Source organism: Rhinoderma darwinii, chromosome 3 (assembly GCF_050947455.1).
Source record: "Rhinoderma darwinii isolate aRhiDar2 chromosome 3, aRhiDar2.hap1, whole genome shotgun sequence".
Taxonomy (NCBI): Eukaryota; Metazoa; Chordata; class Amphibia; order Anura; family Rhinodermatidae; genus Rhinoderma; species Rhinoderma darwinii.
In genome coordinates this window covers 60,810,063-60,831,906 of record NC_134689.1, presented here as the reverse complement: position 1 = coordinate 60,831,906, position 21,844 = coordinate 60,810,063, and the positions used below count along the sequence as shown (strand labels likewise).

The 21,844-nt window shown below is 45.1% G+C and overlaps 1 long non-coding RNA gene across 1 annotated transcript in view; it reads left to right on the top strand.

Annotated features, from left to right (window-relative positions):
- The window catches only part of LOC142750992 (uncharacterized), a 45,000-nt gene extending 23,595 nt beyond the window's left edge, over positions 1–21,405 (top strand). Inside the window, exons 2-3 of the long non-coding RNA XR_012882668.1 lie at positions 20,431–20,467; positions 21,365–21,405. This is a non-coding gene — a long non-coding RNA (uncharacterized LOC142750992). The remainder of the gene's footprint in view (positions 1–20,430; positions 20,468–21,364) is intronic.
- The last annotated feature ends 439 nt before the right edge of the window (positions 21,406–21,844 follow it).

Sequence of the window (21,844 nt, the reverse complement as noted above, 5' to 3'; positions counted from 1 at the left end):
GTAGTAATAATATGTGTAAAATATAGGGGGCAGTACTGAAAGGGTCAGGAACTAGAGTGATACATGAAGTGTGGGTGCAGTGTGTAAAACATGGAGGGCTAGTGCGTAACTCATGAGGCACAGCCTATATAGCCTAGTAGCAGCCTATTTGTAACGCCATGATAATACATAGAGCGGGCTGCCCTGCTTGCTATGCCAGACCGCAACACACCATGCTCTCCCAGCATTGAAGACCTGGCTGCGTCCAAAATGTAGTAAATATAATACAAGTAAACATGGAAAATACATGGGGTATTGGTTGTAATTTTGGCCAAAAGAACGCAAGCTCGCAATCCTCGTCACGGATCCCCAAACTTGCGAGTCCCTAACTGGAACTTCTTGTTCCAAACTTGAAGCTAACCACAGAAAAAAAGTGGGACATATAATAAGATTAAAAACACAAAAAATGGCCATACTCACAAATTGGGCAGGTATAATCCCAACAGGACACAGCCAGGTCAAAAATACTGCTGAGGGAAAGTGCTCAGGTGTGTTAAATAATAATAGCCACTCCCACTAGCCTTGAGGGGAGTGGCGTGTGGTGCATGGGATATGTAGTAAAAAGTAAATGAATAGTGTATAATGTGCAAGTAGTAATAATATGTGTGAAATATAGGGGCAGCACTGAGTATAGTGAGTGGTGAATAACATGTGTAAAATATAGGGGGCAGTACTGAAAGGGTCAGGTATCTTGCGCTGAGACTTGAATATGTCAGATCAGCGGGACTGACGTGTTCCTGTCAGCACACGCGCCACATAGTACGTCCGCGACCATATTTCTTACATAGTCGCTTGCACAGTTTGGTGCCGAGATTACCTTCATCTGCGCATGTCCTCAGTTTTATGTATGTGTGTATGTGTATATATACCAGAGTTTCCCAACCTTTTCAGGCTTGAGGCACCCAAGGAAAAAAAATAATTTCTCAGGGCACCCCTACCAAAAATTGTTTACAAAATGACAAAAAATGCACTACACTCTTAGGCTGGGTTCACACGACCATGTTACGTCCGTAAAGTACGGAACGTATTTCGGCCGGAAGACCCGGACCGAACAAAGTGCAGGGAGCCGGGCTCCTAGCATCATAGTGATGTACGATGCTAGGAGTCCCTGCCTCGCAGACAACTGTCCCGTACTGTAATCATGATTACAGTACGGGACAGTAGTTCCACGCAGAGGCAGGGACTCCTAGCATCGTACATCACTATGATGCTAACAGCCCGGCCCCCTGCAGTGTGTTCGGTCCGGGTCTTCAGGCCGAATTACTTTCCGTACATTACGGACGTAACATGGTCGTGTGAACCCAGCCTGAGGGTATGGTCACACAGTCACAGAAACGAAAAATCTGCCTCCAAATTCATTTAGGAATTTTGAGGCAGATTTTGAATTGACAGCGTTGTCTGACTTTTTTTTTTGCTGGGTTTTTTGCCCACATTTGTTTTAAGCCGTTGAAGCGAATTCAAAAACCGCAGACAAAAAAGCACCAAACGACCGCTGCAGGATTTTTCTGCCTCCTATTAATTTCAATGGGAGGTCAGAGGCGGAAACCACTCGAAGACCATCAGCCCCAACTCACAGTAATGACCATAAGCCCCCCCACTCACAGTAAAATGACCATCAGCCCCAACTCACAGTTAGGCCTCATGCACACGACCGTAAAAACACCCGTTATTGCGGGTCGTTATTACGACCCGCAATAACGGGCTCATAGGCTTCTGTTAGCCACGGGTACCTTCCCGTTTGCTCACGGGAAGGTACCCGTGCCGTTAAAAAAGATAGAACATGCCCTATTTCATGCCGTAATAACGGCACGGGCATCCCATAGAAGTCTATGGGGCTCCCGTAATCATGGGTGGCTGCGTGTGTTCACCCGTGATTACGGGAGCGTTGCGAGGTGAGGCGAGGTCAGGGGACTACCCGGTCTGCAGGCCACAGCCCAGTGGGGTAACTACCGCCGGGACTACAATGAAAACTATGGCAGAGCGGGGAGGTATCTCCCCGCTCTGCCATAAACAAAAGACATGTATCCCCTATCCTGTAAAAAATAAAAGACGTTCATACTTACCGACAACGTCCTGCTTCCTCCAGTCCGGTCTCCCGCCCGTTGCCTTGGTGACGCGTCCCTCTCGACATCCGGGCCAACGTCCTGGATGACGTTTCAGGCCATGTGACCGCTGCAGCCAATCACAGGTCAATCACAGGCTGCAGCGGTCACATGGACTGCCGCGTCATCCAGGGATGTCGGGCTGGATGTGAAGAGAGGGACGCGTCACCAAGACAACGGCCGGGTAAGTATGAATTTCTTTAACTTTTATTACAGAAAAGGCTGTCCCTTCTCTCTATCCTGCACTGATAGAGAGAAGGGGCTGCCGATTAGTGCAGTGCTATTTTGCTGTCAAAAACGTGCTCGTAAATACGGGTGGAATACGTGTGACACCGGACCCATATTTACGAGCACGGGTTCGTAAATACTGGTGCAAAACGGGTGGAATACGTGTGACACCGGACCCGTATTTACGCCAGTATTTACGGGTGTGAAAAAATACGGTCGTGTGCATGAGGCCTTAGGCTGGGTTCACACGACCTATTTTCAGACGTAAACGAGGCATATTATGCCTCGCTTTACGTCTGAAAATAAGGCTACAATACGTCGGCAAACATCTGCCCATTCATTTGAATGGGTTTGCCGACGTACTGTGCAGACGACCTGTCATTTACGCGTCGTCGTTTGACAGCTGTCAAACGACGACGCGTAAAAATACAGCCTCGTCAAAAGAAGTGCAGGACACTTCTTTGGACGTTTTTGGAGCCGTTTTCTCATAGACTCCAATGAAAACAGCTCCAAAAATGGACGTAAAAAACGCAGCGAAAACGCAGTGAAAAACGCCGCGAAAAACGCGAGTTGCTCAAAAAACGTCTGAAGATCAGGGGCTGTTTTCCCTTGAAAACAGCTCCGTATTTTCAGATGTTTTTGGTCACTACGTGTGCACATACCCTTAAATGATCATCAGCCCCCCACTCACAGTAAAATGACCATCAGCCGCCCACTCACAGTAATGACCATAAGCCCCCCACTCACAGTAAGGAGACCATAAGCCCCCTCCAGTAAAGTCACCTTCAGCTTCCGCCCCCCCCCCCATTAAAATAACCATCAGCCCCCTCCAGTACAGCCAAAGCCACCATCAGCCTCAGTCCCCACCCCCCTCCACCCCGATAAAATGACCATCTGACCCTCTAGTAAAGTGACCATCACAGAGAGAAAGTGTGCTTACTCCTGGGGAAGGAATAAATAAGGAGGTATAAGAACAACAACTCCCAGCATGTCCAGGCTATTATTATTATTATGTGATATCAATGGACATTACAGGGAGGAGATATAAGAGGAGAGAACTACAACTCCCAGCATGTCCAGGATGTTATGTGATATCAGAAAGTTTACAAGAGGAGGAGGTAGAAGAGGAGAGAACTACAACTTACAGCATGTCCAGGCTGTTATGAGATATCAGAGGACATTACAGGGAGGAGGTATAAGAGGAGAGAACTACAACTACCAGCATGTCCAGGCTGTTATGGGATATCATGACATTACAGGGAGGAGGTATAAGAGGAGAGGACTACAACTCCCAGCATGTCCAGACTGTTATTATGGGATATCAGATGACATTACAGGGAGGAGGTATAAGAGGAGAGAACTACAACTCCCAGCATGTCCAGACTGTTATTATGGGATATCAGAGGACATTACAGGAAGGAGGTATAAGGGGAGAGAACTACAACTACCAGCATGTCCAGGACGTTATTATGGGATATCAGAGGACATTACAGAGAGGAGGTATAAGAGGAGAGGACTACAACTTCCGGCTTTCCCCTGGCTCCATTTCTCACACAACTGCTAACAAACTAGAGAAAAAAAAGACTTACCCTGCACAACGTTAATGGCTCCTCTCCCTCCGTCAGGCTTCTAATGGGAAGCGGTGGTCGGTACTCGTAACAGACGTCCGCGCGTCACATCTGCAACGTCGGGGGCGGAGCTTGTAGCAAAAACATTTTTTTAACATTTTTTATTTTTTGCAGTGGATGAGCCGCGGCACCCTGGGGCGGTTCTCACCGGTTGGGAACCACTGATATATACAGTCCTTGACAACATTGTTGGTACCCTTCTGTTAGGCTGGATTCACACGAACGTGTATTGCGTCCGTGCGGGCTGCGTCGTTTTCACGCGCCACGCACAGACCAATACACGTCTATGGGGCAGTACAGACAGTCCGTGCTTTTTGCGCAGCGTTTGTCTGCTGCGCAAAAAGAGCGACATGGTCAATATCTCTGCGTATTTTGTGCATCACGCACCCATTGAAGTCAATGGGTGCGTGAAAACCACGCAGGTCGCACGGAAGCACTTCCGTGCGAACTGCCAGTTTCGTGCACCAGCTGTCAAAAGGATGAATGTAAACAGAAAAGCGCCACGTGCTCAATAGCGAGCACCACATCTGGGTTGTTTTGGAGAGACGGAGGAAGCTCCCTCTCATCCCACTGACACCCGGCGATAACATCACCGAGTGTCTGTGTCTCCGATGGCAGCCGGGGGCCTAATAAAGGCCCCCAGGTCTGCCTATAGTGAATGCCTGCTAGGTCATGCCGGAGGCATGGGCTAGCAGATGTTTGTCCATTTTAAATGGACAGGCAGTAATACACTGCAATACAAAAGTATTGCAGTGTATTATAAAAGCGATTGGAGAATCGCATATTAATGTCCCCCAGTGGGACTAGTAAAAAAGTAAAAAAAAGTTTAATAAAAAAAATTTACAAAAAAATGAAAAACCCCCTTTTCCCCAAACTACTTTACTATTAAAAAACCAAAATAAAGTAAAAAAGTTACACATATTTGGTATCGCCGCGTCCGTAACGACCCCGACTATAAAGCTATTACATTATTTAACCCTGCACGCTGAACGTCGTAAAAAAATAAAATAAAAAACAATGGAAAAATTGCTATTTTCTGTGAATCCTGACTTAAAAAAAAATTGAGAAAAAGTGATCAAAAAGTCGCATCTACTCCAAAATGGTACCAATAAAAACTACAAGTCGTCCCGCAAAAAAAAAGCCCTCATACAGCTGCATCAGCGGCACAATAAAAAAGTTATGGCTTTCAAAGATGGAGACACAAAAACAAATAATTTTTTTTAAAAAGAGTTTTTACTGTGTAAAAGTAGTAAAACATAGAAAATCGATACAAATTTGGTATCGTTGCAATCGTAACAACCCGCAGAATAAAGTTATTGTGTTATTTATACCACACGGTAAACGGCGTAGATTTACGATGCAAAAAGGAGTGGCGAAATTTCTGTTTTTTTCCTATTCCCCCCAAAAAAAGTTAATAAAAGTTAATCAATAATAATATGTACCTCAAAATGCTGCTATTAAAAAAATAGAACTTGTCCCGCAAAAAACAAGACCTTATACAGCTATGTCGACGAAAAATAAAAAAGTTATAGCTCTTGGAATGTGACGATGGAAAAACGTAAAAAATGCCTTGGTCGTTAAGATTTAAAATAGGCTGGTCATTAAGGAGTTAAAGAAAGAAAAATCCACAATTGTCACTGAAATAACTTGAAACTGAAAATACATTTTAATTTACTGCAAATCAGACATTGATTTTGAATTGTGTTTGAACAGAATTTTTTTATTTTTTTTTAAATAATGAAACTGGGATGGACAAAAATGATGGTATGCTTAACTTAATATTTTGTTGCACAACCTTTTGAGGTAATCACTTCAAACAAACAATTTCTGTAACTCTTAGGCCTTATTCACACGAACGTGTTATACGTCCGTGCTACGCGCGTGATTTTCACACACGTCGCACAGACCTATGTTAATGAATGGAGCCATTCAGACTGTCAGTGAATTTCACGCAGAGTATGTGCGCTGCGCGAAACTCATGACATGTCCTATATTTGCCCGTGTTTCGCACTGCACGTACCCATTGAAGTCAATGGATGCGTGCAAATCGCGCTCGGCACACGGAAGCACTTCCATGTGCCGCGCGTGATTCGCACAACAGTAGTAAATACAATGAATGAAAACAGAAAAGCACCACTGTTTGTAAACATAAAACCAGAGTGTCATAATGATGGCGGCTGCACGAAAATCACGCAGCCGCGCACCATATGCTGCTGACACACAGACCTTTTGCGCGCGCAAAAGGCAGCATTTTTTGCGCGCGCAAAACGGACACGTCCGTGTGAATAAGGCTTTAATGAGACTTCTGCAGGTATTCTGGCCCACTCCTTCTGAGCAAACTGCTCCATCTATCTCAGGTTACAAGGGTGCCTTCTCCAGACTGCATGTTTCAGCTCCTTTCACAGATGTTCAATTGGATTTAGATCAGGGCTCATAGAAGGCCACTTCAGAATAGTCCAATGCTTTGCTCTTAGCCATTTTTGGATGTTTTTAGCTCTGTGTTTTGGGTCATTATCCTGTGGGAGGACCCATGACCTGCGACTGAGACCAAGCTTTTTGACATTGGGCAGCACATTTCGGTGCGCCTTGATGTAAATCCAATTGAACATCTGTGGAAGGAGCTGAAACATGCAGTCTGGAGAAGGCACCCTTCAAACCTGAGTCAGCTGGAGCAGTTTGCCCACGAGGAGTGGGCCAAAATACCTGTGGCCAGGTGCAGAAGTCTCATTGAGAGTTACAGAAATCATTTGTTTACAGTGATTTCCTCAAAAGGTTGTGCAACAAAATATTAAGTTCAGGATACGATAATTTTTGTCCAGGCCACTTTCATTAGTTAGTATTTTAAATTTTTTCTGTTGAACCACAATTCAAAAGCAATGTCTGATTTACATTAGTTGATTTTCAGTAAATTAAAATGTATTATAACTTTTGTCAGTTTCAAGTTATTTCAGTGACCATTGTGGGCTTTTCTTTCTTTAACCCCTACCCGACTTTTGTCGTAAGTATACGTCATGGAAAGCCAGTGCTTCCCGCAAAATATCGTATACTTACGCCAATTGTTTGGCACCAGCTCAGAAGCTGAGTCGGTGCCATAATCGCCGGATCTCAGCTGTATCTGACAGCTGACATCCGGCTGTAATGGCGGGGACCAAAATTAGCTTCGATCGTCGCCATTAACCCCTTAAGTGCAGCGCTCAAACGCGAGTGCTGCACTTAAGGTGTTTGCAGCTCATCGGAACCCCAGCAATGAAATTGCCAGGGTTCCGGTGGCTGCAATGGCAACCGGAGGCCTAATACCGGCCTCTCGGTCTGCCTAGCACAGAAGCCGGTCAGGAATCCTGATCGGCTTCCGTAGATGCCGGCAAGATGGCGCCGGGTCAGGAGATGATCCGGCGTCATCAGCGGTGGAAGTCCGCTGTATGTTACAGCTGACATCCACCTGTAACGGCAGGAACCGGAGCTAGCTGCCATTAACCCCTTCGATGCAGCAATCGAAAGCGATTGCTGCATCTTAGCGGTTACTAGCAGATCGCCAGCCCTAACAGGCAATCAGGACTGGCGACTGCTACTATGGCAACAGGAGACACAATGGTCTCCTGCTCTGCCATTACGGAAGCCGATTTAGGCCCCGCCGGGAGGCGAAGCCTAATCGGCTTGCTGTCAGTGAATGACTGACAGATCTAATACATTGCACTACATAGGTAGTGCAATGTATTAGAAAGAAAAAATCTGACAGTTAGACCTTCAAGTCCCCTAGTGGGACTTGAGAAAAAGTGTAAAAAATGTGAAAAAAAGAAAAGTTTGAAAACAATAAATGTTTGAAGTAATAAAAGAAAACACAATCCCCCTTTTACTCTTATCAAGTCCTTTATTATTGAAAAATAATAATAAACCATACGTATTTGGTATCACCGTGACCGTAACGACCTGAGGTATCAAAATATTATATCATTTATTGCATGCGGTGAATAGCGTAAAAAAAAACCTTAAAAAACTTTACCAGTTTCTGTTTTTTGGTCACTTTGCCCTACAAATATTGGAATAAAAAGTGATCAAAAAGTCGCACGTATCCAATAATTTGTACCTATAAAAACTATAGCTCGTCCCGCAAAAAAGAAGCCCTCATACAGCTCCGTCTACAAAAAAATAAAAAAATTATGGTTCTCACAACTTGGCAACAGAAGAAATACATTCTTTTTACAAAAGTAATTTTATTGTGCAAAAACTTGTAAAACAAGTGCTATAAATTAGGTATCGCCAGAATTGTACTGACCCGCAGAATAAAGTTAACATGTAATTTATAACGCATGGTGAACGCTGTATAAATAAAAATAAAAAAGCTGTACCAGAATTGCGTTTTTTTGTTTACCTGGCATCCCAAAAAATAGGATAAAAAGGTGATCATAAAGTTGCATGTACCCCAAAATGGTACCAATAACTACAGCTCGTCCCACAACAAACCAGCCCTCATACCACTACGTCTATGAAAAATAAAATTAGTTATGGCTCTAATAAGTCAGGAAATAAAAAAATATGCAGTTGTGCAGGTCCGAGGGGAACGTTTCTTCTGTTTCAAGAGGCGATTTATCAAGGACCTAAAATTAGGGAACCAGGAAGGGGAGAGCCCAAACATATCCGCTGGAAGCGAGGGTGCCCGTATTATACCAGGACAACACTTTCCCAGCAAAATTCCCCAAACTGCAAAGGTGCGGAGTGTGTACCAAAAGGGGGATAAGGAAGGACGCCATAGATCAGTGCGATACCGGCCTGTGCAGAAAGGATTGCTTCACAGCGTAACACACATCTATGGATCATTTTATTGTTTTTTTTTACCCCATTATTATACCACCTGACTATGCCCCTGATGTACTCTGCCCAGCTTACATGTACCCCCACATTATAAATGGAAACACCAGCAATACTCAAACAAAACTACTACCAAGCAAAATCCGCTCTCCAAAAGCCAAATGGTGTTCCCTCCCATCTGAACCCTACAGCGGCCCAAAAAGCAGTTTCCTTCCACATGTAAATGCATTGAGGGGTGTAGTTTCCAAAATGGGGTCACTTCTGTGGGGTTTCCACTGTTTTGGTCCCACAGGCGCCCAGAAACCAATCCAGCAGAATCTGCACTCCAAATGGCGCTCCTTCCCTTCTGAGCCCTGCCGTGTGCCCAAACAGCAGTTTATGACCACATATGGGGTATTGCCGTACTCGGGAGAAATTGCTTTACAAATGTTGGGTTCTTTTTTCTCCTTTATTTGTTGAGAAAATGAAAAATCTTGCGCTAAAGCTATGTCTTATTGAAGAAAATGATTGTTTTTATTTTCACTGCCCAATTCTAATAAATTCTATGAAACATCTATGGGGTCTAAATGCTTACTACACCCCTCGATGAATTCCTGAAGGGGTGTAGTTTACTAAATGGAATCACTTTTTGGGCATTTTCATTGTTTAGTCCCCTCAGGGGCTTTGCAAATGTGACATGGCCTCTGCAAACCATTCCTGCTAAATGTGAACTCCAAAAACCAAATGGTGCTCCATCCCTTCTAAGCCCTGCCGTGTGTCCAAACAGCCGTTTATTACCACATTTGGGGTATTGTTTCACTCGGGAGAATTTGCTTTACAAATTTCGCAGGGCTTTTTCTCCTTGAGTCCTTGTGGAAATGAGAAAAAATTAGCTAAAGCTACATTTTCTTTGAAAAAATGTAGATTTTTATTTTCCGAGCCTACTTCCAATAATTTCTGCAAAAAGCTCACTATACCCCTAGATAATTTCCTCAATGGGTGTAGTTTCCAAAATGGGGTCACTTGTGGGGGGTTTCCACTGTTTTGTCCCCTCAGGGGATTTGTAAATGTGACATGACCTCCGCAAACCATTCCTGCTAAATGTGAACTCCAAAAGCCAAATGGCGCTCCATCCCATCTAAGCCTTGCCGTATGTCCAAACAGCCGTCTACGACCACATGTGGGGTATTGTTTCACTCGGGAGAAATTGCTTTACAAATTTTGCGGGGCTTTTTCTCCTTTAGTCCTTGTGGGAAAAAAAAATGCTAAACCTACATTTTCTTTGAAAAAATGTAGATATTAATTTTCACGGCCTACTTCCAATAATTTCTGTAAAAAACCTGTGTGGTCAAAATGCTCACTACACCTCTAGATCATTTCCTTGAGGTGTGTAGTTTCCCAAATGGGGACACTTTTGGGGGATTTCCACTGTTTTGGCACCGCAAGAGCCCTTCAAACGTGACATGGTGCCTAAAATATATTGTAATAAAAATAAGGCCCCAAAAACTGCAGAACCTGGGCAATAAATATTGAGTTGCATTTCTCTGGTAAAACTTTCTGTGTTATAAAGAAAGTTGGATTAAAAATTAATTTCTGCAAAAAAATATGAAATTTGTAAATTTCACCTCTACTTTGCTTTAATTCCAGTGAAAAGTCTAAAGGGTTAAGAAATTTTCTAGACTTCCGGTTCCGGCGCTGGCGATGCAGGACGCGAGTGACTGAGCTACCGCTCCCGTCCAGCCTGCTTGCTCGCAATAGTCGCTCCGGCGACGACAATCAGCTGTGAAGCCACCAGCCCTGCACACAGAAACATACCCGGTGGTGCCTGGATGGACAGGTACCTCCTCAGAAGTGCGCATAAGCCAGCCATGGAAGATTCAGCCGCGGCCGTGGAAAAGGGAGGTAAGATGGCGGCGCTTCCCGCCACTGCTCCCCTGCTATACACACAGGAAGATGAGCTGCAGCACCCTCAGTCCCAGCTTTCAAGCCCTGCAGAGCACATAGTCTCTTCTCATCCTGCACCCATTGATTATATAGCCGTGGCCCGTGAAGTGGCCAAGCAGATAGCGCCAGACCTGCAAAAGGCACTGGAAAAAACGGTGCAAGATTCCCTGAACCGCGTGCATGCGGAGCTGGCACAAGTCACTTCCAGGACTGATGAATTAGAACAGCGTATGACGTTGCTGGAGGATGAAAATGAGCGCCTGCAATCCAAAATTAAAGTGGTGCTGTCTGCTTCTACGCAGTTGGGGGACAAGGTGGAGGATCTGGAAAACCGCTCCAGGAGGAGCAACCTTCGACTGGTGGGGCTGAAAGAAGCGGTGATCTCTTCTGATTTACAGCGATTATGTGAGAGGACATTGCCAGCAGCGTTAGGTCTTCCACGTCCCTGCCGGGTGGAAAGGGCACACAGGGTGGGGCCGGACGCCAGACATCCCCCAGCAGCAGATGACCACAGTTCGCTTCGTCCCAGACAAGTAATCTTTAAGCTGTTGGATTACAATGATAAGGTGGCATTCCGCAGCAGATCGCGTCCTTTGGAAATAATGGGCATGAAAGTGCTACTTTTTGAGGACTATTCTATGGAGGTCGCAAAACGAAGGCGTTCTTTCAGCCTGATCTGTACCGCGCTGTTCCAAGCGAAAGTACGTTTTAACCTGCAGTACCCAGCCATCTTACGGGTGTTTCAAGAAAACGGGCGGACCAAGATTTTCACCACACCGAAGGAAGCGGAGGACGCACTTACAGAGCTTTGCAGACACAGACCCCAGCACGAGGAGCGTCGCAGTCCAACACACAGTCCAAATCGCAAGTCAAGAGAAGCCAAACGGAATCGACTAGATATGGAGCGAACCTGGGCAGACGCTTTAATGCCCACACCAGGAAGATCCCGGGGGGGTCGATCCGGAAATGGAGGGGACTCTCCGAAGCCGCAGAGGCGAACGCGGGACCGCACCCGATCTACGTCTCCTGATTGACGGGCGAAGTTCTTCTCAGCACCATTTTATCTCATGTGATGATGGTCTTGTGGACGCTGTAGACCAATCGCAGGTTCCGATCGGCTGCAGATAAGTTTGCAGATAATTTTAAAGTTCTGAGGGCGGCATTTGGCGGTCTTATACGACACCTTGTACCGGTCAGCAGCTGACCTAATGTTATAATGTTAAAATGTATGCATTTTGGTATTTTCCCGCATTTTCATTACAGGGGATTAGAGAGTGAGTTAGGGCAGGCTCTGAGATCTCTCCTTGTGGGCGTGCTCGACGGGAATGATACAATGCCTCCCCTACGCAAGGGATTAGTTATGTCTGCCACAGATCGCATACTTGGGGAAGGTTAGGTAGGAGATCTGGGAAAAGGAGGCAGGGAAGCCTAGAGGTGAAACAGGATTCATTTTGACATGTGATGATATAATCCAAACGGACTCTAGGAGGTTAAACCGATGGTATAAGAATGTGTCAATTTGTGCACAGGCGACAAAGGGTTAATGAGGTGGCAAGGGCAGGTGCAGCTTACTTATTGAAGGAGATATATATGCAGGTCTGGGGGGGAGGGGGAGGGAGGGACGTGTTTTGGCACAACAGAAAAAAGTGAAGTCTCTTACGCCAATGGGTATTAAGGGGCTGATAACCCTTGCCGCAGGTGACTTTTCGTTTTTTTTAGGTAATGGCCTGATGGCCTTGATATGGAGTTTAGTTTTGGTTTATAAGCCGGGTTTTGGCTATGTTCTTAATGTTTACGCATGGCTCTTGGAAAAAGATGGATCTGACTCCCCGAACCTATCACGACTTTTGGACATTTTAGCTCATCTTATGCACTGCCCAATAACATGAAAATAATCTCATGGAATGTTAAAGGGTTGAGGTCCCCACAGAAACGGACCAAACTTTTGCGACACATGAAACGATTACACCCAGATGTAGCCCTATTACAGGAAACTCACCTTACCGAGCCAGAATTTAAGTACTGGGTGGGCCAGGTTTTTGGCTCGCCGGCAAGGGAGGGTAAGGCGGGAGTTATAATTTTGGTACATAAAAATTTTGCGTTCACGCTGGTGTCCCAGGAGCGTGATGATGAGGGCCGTTGGATCCATCTAGTGATGGAACATGCAGGGGAAACTATCAGTATTCATAATGTGTATGGCCCAAATACGGATAACACAGGTTTTTTTGGTCATTTGGAAACCCAACTCCAGCAGGATCGCACTAGGCTTTTAATTCTAGGGGGAGACCTTAACACTGTAAGGTCCTCCAGGGAAGATAGGAGCGCAGGGACTAGTTCGCAGAGAAATAGGGATAAGATCTTGCCAGACTTTTTAAGACACACTGCCCTAACAGATGCTTGGAGGAGTCTACACCCTGATGCGCGGGAATACACACATTTTTCTCATGTTCATCAGTCATGGTCGCGTATTGATTACTTGCTAGTTAATGAAGCGTTATCTCGACGATTACGTGAAGCGGCGATTGAGGATCTAGTTATTTCGGACCATGCCCCGGTTACCATTACCTTGGCCGACACAGTAGCTAGAGGAACGGATTTTATTTGGAGGTTCCCCGCCTTTCTGGCAAAGGATGAGGGCTTTATACAGAAGCTTAAGGGGTGGTGGATAGAATTTGATGGGGGATAATGTATCACATCGTTCGGACCCGTCATTGTATTGGCATACAGCCAAAGTGGTAATACGAGGGAAAATTATGCAATTTATGTCTAATCTTAAACGCAAGACTACCGAAGGGTACAAGGCAGCGAGTGACCGACTACGGTGTGCATACACAGCATTTCTACACTCTCCATCAACGCCTTTGGCGGAGAAATGGAGGGAAGCTAAGCGGCAGTTTGATCAGTGGTTAGACAAAAGAGAAAGTATTTATCGGTCCCAATTTGATGCCGATCTAATGCGTTTCGGCAATAAAGCGGGCAAATTACTAGCGCGACTAGCGAAGGGGAGGTTTGCACCGTCACACATTTCAACACTTAACGACTCCAATGGAAATCCTACATCAGACCCAAAAAAAAATAATACTATATTAAGTAAATACTATCAAGCCCTTCACTCAGACATGCCCATAGACCCCCAAAAAGGTAGGGAATTTTTGGAAAAGGTAAAGCTACCAGGGCTCACTCAGGAGCAGAACGACCACTTGAGCGCAGAGATTACCTTAGAGGAAATCCAGAGCACCATTAAGACCTTATCCAATGGAAAGGCCCCGGGTCCAGATGGATTTACAGGAGAATTTTTAAATCTCTGAGAGAAGAAATTAGCCCTACCTTGGTGGCATACTATAATATCTTACAAAAGACCGATGCTCTCCCAGCAGAGGCCAAAATAGCTCATATAAAGGTATTACCCAAGAAGGGGAAGAATCCTCTTGACCCGGGGTCGTACCGTCCTATATCACTGATAGACCAAGACCAGAAATTACTCACAAAAGTTTTGGCCAATCGTCTGGCTACGTATCTACCCACACTGGTGGGAAAATCCCAAGTAGGATTTGTAAAGGGCAGGGCAGCAGTGACTAATTTACGCAAAGTGTTGACGGTGCTAGAAACAGTCAGGCACGATCCCCAGCCAGGTACCCGGCCGGCACTTTTAGCGCTAGACGCAGAGAAAGCCTTTGATAACATACAATGGGAATGGCTGGGGATGGTGCTGGACAAAATGAACGTTCAGGGAGCCTTCCGGGTCTTCTTGAAGGGTGTCTACAATAATCCACAGGCACGCGTTCACTCCTCAGGATTCCTGTCGGATCCCTTTCAATTACATAAAGGAACCCGGCAGGGATGCCCCCTGTCACCCCTGTTATTCAATCTAGCATTGGAACCTATGGCTAGATTCCTGGAGGAATCTGACATGTTCAGAGGTATTCAGGTAGGGTCTTTGGCAGTTAAGTTAGCCCTGTTTGCTGATGACGTTATACTTTTTATGTCAAATCCTCAAGAGCATTTAATGTCTGTTTTTCACTTTTTACAGGAATTTGGGCAATGCTCGGGATATAAAGTCAACCTAGCTAAAAGCGAACTGCTGGAGTTGGGCAAACCATTGCCTAAGACCTTTTGGCAATCCTTGGGATGTGGGATATCCCCGGTTGAACATTGCATTACTTATCTGGGCATCAAGATAGGGAAGGCGCCAGACACCCTGTATGGCCTAAATTATCCCCCGTTATTTAAAAAAATACAAGCGGAACTCACCCGATGGGGCCAATTGCCGTTATCCCTCCTGGGGAGGTGCCACCTGATTAAGATGGTTAGTTTCCCCAGATTGCTATACCCCTTTCAAACACTCCCTCTCCTATTGAAACATGTGGATGTCTCTAAACTGACTTCCTCATTCACAAAATTTATATGGGCAGGAAAAAGGCCTCGCATTGCACTTACCAAGCTCATGATGGGCAAACAAGAAGCGGGTGTGAACTTCCCGAATATCAGGGGTTACAACGTGGCATGTCTTTTTCGTCATGTAGTAGATTGGCTTCACGAAACGAGCCATTATTCCAACATAGATCTGGAGGGGGAGTATGCCTCACCCTGGAACCTGAAGGCTTTGCTACATTGTAGAGTTGCCTCTCTTCCGTGCCGTCTCAAAACCTCCATTGTATTGAGAGATACAGTCCTAGCTTGGAAAGCGGTACGTAAGCATTTTGATCTACCTCACCTGGTATCGAAACATATGCCGTTGAGCGGACACCTGGAATTTTTACCGGGACAAGGCAAGGGAGACAGATTTGCCTCTTTGGGGACGATAGGCATTAATAACGCAGGGGATCTTATGCATATAGAGGAAAGGAGGTGGTTAACCGGGGCGGAAATCACCACTAAACTCAGACCCCTAGAAGGTAGGGTTAATTTCTTACAAATTCTTTAGGCACGAGCATTTTGCACCTCTAGGCTCAGGGATTTGAATAAGGAAGCCACCTCGCACACTCTAGATGAGGTCATAGGTCCAACAACTGGGCGTGCGACTATTTCAGGGTTGTATAGAGCACTGGGAGATGGTTTTGTTCGTCCACAATCAAGGGTTAGTTTCAAAGTCTGGCAACGGTGGACCCAAGATCCAGGTATAGGTGAGATCATATTGGGGGGTTGGGAGACGGTACGGAAGAGTGTTATAAACGAGAGCTGGAGGGAAACCTATTTTAAATTGATGCATTCAGCTATATATGGCTTTACTATTTTGGCTTCACAATCCTTCCCCGACCGCATTACGTGTTGTCCCAAATGCAACACACCCCTGACGAATTTATGGCATGGAGTATGGGGGTGTGTACATACAAAGCGATTTTGGGGGATGGTACACAAATATATTGCGGATCATTGGAAAACGAACCTCCCAATGACGCCTCAAGCGCTATTGTTCCATCAGGCGCAGCCACCGGAGGAAGAGGGTGCTCGAGGGGTGAGATCACCTCCCCTGCTTGTGCACACGATTTTACTGGTGGCCCTGAGATGCCTCCTGAGTAAATGGCTGGAAACAGTCACGCCGGGGTTAGAACTGATTGTGTCTCGTCTGAAACAGTTATTAGTTCTTGAGAGGGTGGAGGTGGAAAGACGGAAGGAAACGGGAACAAAGAAGCTATTCGATAAATGGCAAATATTCATAGAATCGCAGTGCACAGCAGCGAAGTAGTGGAAATTGTTACGCCTTTCAGGCACACAAAGTGGTATTATACGCAGCTCTTGGCAGGCACTTTAGGGGGTTTGCAACTTTGATCTAGTCGGGGGATAAATGATAAGTAGATACTCATTGATGACCTAAGTCGTGTCGGGGATGGGGGAAGTCATGTTTTCAGTCTATATGAAGATCGACACTTATGCCATGTTTGTATGTTATGTTATGTTGAATTTAATTCAAGGTTAATTCAATGACAGTTGAGTGCTGCGCACTCATGATGCAACCTTTGCGTGAAATGTTTGTAAGAAAATGTGAAAACTGTTAATAAAAATGATGTTTTAAAAAAAATAAAAAATAATTTTCTAAATGCTGTTTTGAATACTTTTAGTGGTGAAGTTTTTAAAATGGGGTGACTTTTTGGGGGTTTCTAATATATAAGGCCCTCAAAGCCACTTCACAACTGAACTGGCCCCTGTAATAATAGCCTTTTGAAATTTTCTTGAAAATGTGAGAAATTGCTGCTAAAGTTCAAAGCCTTATAACATCCTAGAAAAATAAAAGGATGTTCTGTTCAAAAAACGATGCCAATCTAATGTAGACATATGGGGGATGTTAATTAGCAATAATTTTGTGTGTTATAACTGCCTGTCTTACAAGCAGATACATTTAAGTTGAGAAAAATGCTAATTTTTGCAATTTTTCGCTAAATTTTGGTGTTTTTCACAATTAAATACTGAACATATCAAGCAAATTTTGCCAGTAACATAAAGTCCAATGTGTCACGAGAAAACAGTCTCATAATTGCTTGGATAGGTAAAAGCATTCCGACGTTATTACCACATAAAGTGAAACATGTCAGGTTTGAAAAATGAGGTTCTGTCAGGAAGGTCAAAAGTGGCTAAAGAGGGAAGGGGTTAAGGGACAGACCTACAGTATGCTGACTCAAACAAGTTACGGGGCACATAAATGCCTAGCATAAGTCCACTACAGTTCTTCTCCAGCCGCCCTATAGCAAAACTCCCAACAGTACACCTAACCATACCCATACACTAACCCAACATGGGATAACATATTATTATTGTACAGACTCACAGGAATGGCAATCTAGAGATTCCCCGTACGGGCGAATACCTGCAACACAACGGGGTTAAAAGAAAAGCATATAACAAATTCAACGCTCCCGGTATCCTGACAGGGATGCTCTCTGTGTCCACCGTAGTCTCTGTGGCAACGGCGATCCGGATCTCTCCCTCCTTCCAGCTCTGGGTCTCCCAAGCGGTGGAGCTCCTGGCCCCTGCAAACTGTCCACTTGGAAAGTCTCCCAGTCCGGCAACGAAATGACAGGCAAACCTAGGGCCCTCAGAAATCCTGGGAGTTCAGCGTGTGTATACAGTGAGACAGTCTTGTCCTCCACTCGCACATGCAGGGCAAAGGGAAATCCCCATCTATATGATATCCCCGTTGTTGCAAAACGGACAGCAAAGGGCGCATCAACGCACGCTGCCGCAGGGTGCGTCTCGCTAAATCCGGAGGCAAAAGCAACTTTGCACCATCAAAATCGATCTCATTCTTTAGCCTCGCCTTCTGCATAATCTTCTCCTTTAAGCTATAATAGTGAATACGGCAGATGACATCGCGTGGCCTAGCAGAATCAGCGCTCTTCGGCCGCAAAGCCCTGTGTGCTCTATCTATCTCAATATAAGTATCGACTGGGCGGTTAAGCAAGGTGTTAAAGATACCTGTCAACGACGGCATTAAGTCAGCGGTTCTTGTCGCTTCCGGCAAACCTCTCAGGCGTATGTTATTCCGCCTATTCCTGTTTTCCAGGTCATCTATCTGCCCTTGCAGGTGTCGCTGCTGTGAGCCTGAAACTCTCTGTGCCTCCTTAAGCTGTTGGATAGTTGCAGACATGGAATCCTTCCATGATTCCAAATCACCCACCTTAGCTCGCAGGGCAGACACTTCAGATTGCACCACATGCAATCTTGGCGCCATGCCACTTTCAAGTCGGCCGCCATCACATCCATGTCCCTCTTGGAGGGGAGAAGCGCCAACAAGGCTTGCAGCTCCGGATGACCCCTGAGCGTCTGGGCCACCCGGTCCGGCAGTGGCAGGTCTCCCATCAGACTCCCACCGCCAAAGAAAAATGGGGAGGACCTCTCTCCCATAATCCCCCTAATACTCTGCTACCTACATGTCTCTGGAGGTATCCCCTCCTCTTCTGAGGAGAACTCATCCCCCTCCTCATCACCAGCCTCGTCCTGAGCCCGGTCAGACCTCTGGTCAAACCACATCCCCGGCTCAACAACCGGATCACCTGCTCCTGGGCTCTCCCCAGTGACAAGTCCAGGGGAACGGGCTGCCGCAGGGCCTCTCACCTCCACATCTTCCTCCTCCACCGCATCTGCAGAGTTACGGTCCCGGGCGCAATCTTTGATCCGCCAGGAGGTATCGGCAGAAGCAGGTAAGTGAACTCCACGTCTGTCACTGCTCACCGTGGGACACCTCGGCTCTGGCTCCTCTGATTCCTGGGGCATCGTCCTCCCCCTCTCAACGCAGGCCGGTCAGGGACGCGCCTGAGAGACAGCGCAGCATCCGCCATCAAGGGCGGCGTCACACCCCGGTCCTGGCCGCCGCCATCTTGGATCCTCCTCGAGGTGCCTGCAGAAGCAGGTAAGGGACCTCCACGCCTCTCCCTTCCTTCACTTCCCTCCAGCGAACCGGGCACTTGCGCTGCTGCTCCCTCTGTCTCCGGGGATAGCAGCTTCCCCACTCTCAAAGCGAGCCGGTCAGGGCTGCGCTCCATAGTCAGCGCCGTCGGCTCCATCGAAGGCGGCGTCACAGCCCCCTCCGAGCTCGAATCTCCGGCAGAAATAAAATTAGAAATCCGGGTATCTGCACCCCCTTGCGTCTGGGTAACCCGTGGGGTCTTTTTAGATCGCGTTTTCCCCATTTAAGAGCGTGATCTGTCCCGTATTAGCTCAGGCCTTAGGAAAGCACTCTTAAGCACGTCTGCTCTCCAGCTCGTCCAGCCACGCCCCCCTACATGCGACTTTTTGATCACTTTATATTCTCTATTTTAAGAGGGGGGGTGACCAAAAAATAGTGATTCTGGCATAGTTTTTTTATAGATGTTTTTTCGCGGTGTTCATCGTGCGGGAAAAATAACATTATAGTTTGGGTCATTACGAATGCGGTGATACCAAATATGTGTACTTATTTTTTACGTTTTCATTTATTTTTCCTATAATAAAAGACTTATAGGAAAATAAGCATTTCTTGGTTTAGTTTAACATAACTTTTATTTTTACACTTTTATTTTTACACTATTATTAACTTTTTTTTACTTTTTGTACTTGTCCCACTAGAGGACTTGAGGACTTGCAGCTCTGATCGCTGCTAAAATACATTACGCTACCTACGTAGTGTAATGTATTCTAACTGTCATTGTGACGTGACAGTGACGCTGACCGGCAAGACTGGAGTGTCAGCTGTCGGACACAGCTGACCTCCCGATTTCCGGACACTGTCCGTTAGGACAGTGTGCGCCCCGGGGACCAGTCCGCAACTGTAGAAGCCCTCTCGAGGACGTACAGTTGCGGCGTAGCGCAGGAAGAGGTTAAACAACCCATTTATTTTGGAGTTGACCATCTACTTTTTACAAATCAATAAACAATAAAAACAAAAACATTTATTTCTTATAAATTTTCTTCAAGGATAAACAATACTTTTATTATTATTATTATTATTTATTATTATTATTAGTGCATTGATACTGGCCAATTACATGCATACAATGAACACTCGGAATTGTTTAAATCACAACAGCAGTGTATGTGTGTGTGTGTGTGTGTGTGTGTGTGTGTGTGTGTGTGTGTGTGTTCTCTGTACAGCGCTGTGGAATATGCTGGTGCTATATTAGCAATTTGAAATACATAAGAAGATCTTGATCTTGTAGCTGTTCTAGAATTCCATAGAATTACTGCATTTCTTTATAATACTTTACTCATTGCTTGTTTGTTTTTTTCTTTAGGCTTTAGAAGATGTTCGTAGTGAAGAGCACATTGCTGGTAATAACATTTAAGTCTATATTTTATTTTTGCATTAAACCTAAAGTATATAAAGCTCTTCTTTTATATCTTGTCTGGGCATAATCCCAAAAAATCAAGTATTTGATCATAACCAAAAAAGTGATATAGGAGAATGTAAGATGTTTTTATTTTTGTTGAGAATGTTAATGACAAGTTAGGGACGATGATAACATGGATGAAGATCCCTATTGGTTATAGGTTTCAGTAGAAGATAAAATATGTGAAGTAACATTTTCAGGAGAGGTTAGAAAATGCTGGAACTTGAGGAAGGGTAAATTAAACAGGAAGAGATACAGGGAGAGAACATATCTTTGTGCATTTATAAGGGGAGTCCGGTTTTTCAGCCCCTACGAATAGGATCGGGGTCTGCAGATCAGCTGTTTTGAAGGGGCCGCAGCCCTCGTACAAGCGCTGCTACCCTTTTATTTCTAGTTGCTTACTGAATCATCGACACGTAAGTAGCGGCGATCCACAGGTATTGCAGCCTGTTCTTTCATTGACTTCAATGACAGGATGCATTACTGTGATCCGCAGCTGCTGCTGTGTCGGTGATTCAGAGTGTAATCAAGTAAGGAAAATAAAGGGAAAGCAACCCTCAAATGAGCACTGTGACCCCTTCAAAACAGCTGATCGGCCCGGGTCCCGACAGTAGAACCCCGACCCATCAGCTATTGATGGCCTATCCTGAAAATAGGCCTTCAATTTTTAGGGGCTGGAAAAACCATTTCATTCTTTGGGGGAGAATGCCATGGTCAAATTTTAGCCATGGTGAAAATGTTTTTTTTAAATATATGTTACGTCACAAAACTTGGTTTAATATGAAAAATTTCCTGTGCATTTTCTATGTACTTACTTTTGTCTTTTAATCTATCTTAGAAACTGTAGACTCAAAGGGAACATTGTCTAAGGTAAATACAAATATATTTTCTATCAGGTGAAATGGGTATTTCTAATGGAGATTTATAACATTAAGAATTCTATCATACTACAGCCGCTAGAACCTGTTTAGGACCACACTGGACATTTATGGACTAAATTCTTATTCTTTTGATTCATACTCTTTAAATTTGTCATAGACCCACCATATGCAATGTCATTATTTCAAGCTAGTGGCAAATGCTTTCCTGGGGCTCATTAAATGTTCCCATACCATTTGATTCACCTATAATCTTGCTATTCAAGTTAAACTCCATAGGATATAGTTTAAGTCTCCAGTGGATTTATTGATATCTTTGCAGTCAAAAGTGAAGTACAGATGAGGTTCACTATAGGTTTTGGGATGCACATGGACATATCTGAATTTCTACGGGTCCTACAATTATTTGATGTGTGTCTGTTAGAATTTATGTTCTGTAA